The following is a 1,413-nucleotide window of genomic DNA, read 5'->3' as shown; positions in this document are numbered from 1 at the left end:
GCATGTCGTTGGTGATTTGCTGGAACAATTTGTTATGATGATGAGTTTTGTCTAAGTTGTTTTGTTTGTTTTGTACAGTGTATTTGGGGCACATGCAGCTAGCAGATGGTGAAGTGATGTTTTAGAAAAAATGTTTTAGCTTAGAAACTGCGTTACATCGCTTATAGCACCTTTAAACAATTGAAAAAAACCTGCAATGTGTTCCCTAAACTAGTGTTACTGAAATGTGTGTGTGTGTGTGTGTGTGTGTGTGTGTGTGTGTGTGTGTGTGTGTGTCTGACTGCAGTGTCACAGGTTGAAACGTGTGGCACATTAGCTCAGGTATGTCCTGAGTCATCCATATGTGTCCACGCTGAAGAGAGATTTTACTGTGAATGCAAAAATGGTACCATACCCAGTATCACTGCAGGCAAAACATTGGTTTGCAAAGGTAACATTGCAATAAGTGTTTGATTAGATACACATTGGTCACTTAGTAGTAATGTGCACGTTAGGAAGTGAAATATGCACACACAAACACATTCAGGCCTTAGGAGTTTACAGCATTTTAGAAGCAACCTCTCTATTTACTCAACAAATTGCCCATATTTCTGATCAAAGCATAACAGTTGCAACATTCATAGATAAACTTAGACTGGATTGATTGATTTATTGATCTGTATAAGATCTGGTAGAATCTCATCTTTCTTTTTCCCTCTTGGATCTCAACTCCTGTCTTCATGACCATCTGAATCTCATGTTCAGATCTTCACAGCAGTGAGGTACATTTCTACCTATCTTTCTCTCATAACATGGCTGACATTAAAATATTGGTCAGATTCACTGGCTTCAGACTCTAAACCAAGATTGTGTCTGGCTTGCACTACATCACAAATGTGTTTCCTGTATATTTCAGTGTGTACTGTATGTACACCCACCGCTTTTTTAGTGTACAATGGAACCAAAATATAAAAATTGAAAAAATGTTTATATTATATATAAATCAAAATGCACTTCTCATAAGTAAAGGTTTAAAAATGAACAACAAAAAAAAAAATCACCTTCATGTATATTTTTTTCTCATAGGGAACGTCACCTGAGGCTCAATTTAACAATCTGAACAGTGTTGTCAAGAATTTGACGGATGATGTTGTTTTAGAGCCATACGTGAGTATGTGTTGTTGCATCACATATTTGGGACTTTAAAAGGCACAGTGTGCTATGATGAAGCCCTGCTCAGTCATTTCTGCATGGATAGGACTATTTGTTGGTTGACATATTAATAAATATTTAGGTCAAACAAAAGCTTTGCCAACCTGTATCCTGTGTGTGTTTGCTGTCACTTACCTGCAGGTTGTGTCGTCATTACTGGAGAGATTAGAAGATGCCCTTGCTGAGGTGCCACAGGATACCAGTGGAAAGAAACTGGTGGTC

The 1,413-nt window shown here is 37.7% G+C and overlaps 1 long non-coding RNA gene across 1 annotated transcript; it reads left to right on the top strand.

The window, feature by feature from the left end:
• The first annotated feature begins 301 nt into the window (after positions 1-301).
• On the top strand, positions 302-1,400 carry LOC143099187 (uncharacterized). The gene is made up of 4 exons (XR_012981430.1): positions 302-430; positions 745-761; positions 1,066-1,146; positions 1,333-1,400. It is a non-coding gene; the product is annotated as an uncharacterized LOC143099187 (long non-coding RNA).
• Positions 1,401-1,413: the final 13 nt, after the last annotated feature.

The sequence above is a fragment of the Alosa pseudoharengus genome, unplaced genomic scaffold, assembly GCF_046254945.1.
Source record: "Alosa pseudoharengus isolate Yale_2024_CS ecotype anadromous, Long Island Sound unplaced genomic scaffold, YU_APseudo_1.1 YU_APseudo_1.1_scf_25, whole genome shotgun sequence".
Lineage (NCBI taxonomy): Eukaryota > Metazoa > Chordata > Actinopteri > Clupeiformes > Clupeidae > Alosa > Alosa pseudoharengus.
This window is presented reverse-complemented; position numbering and strand designations above follow the sequence as displayed.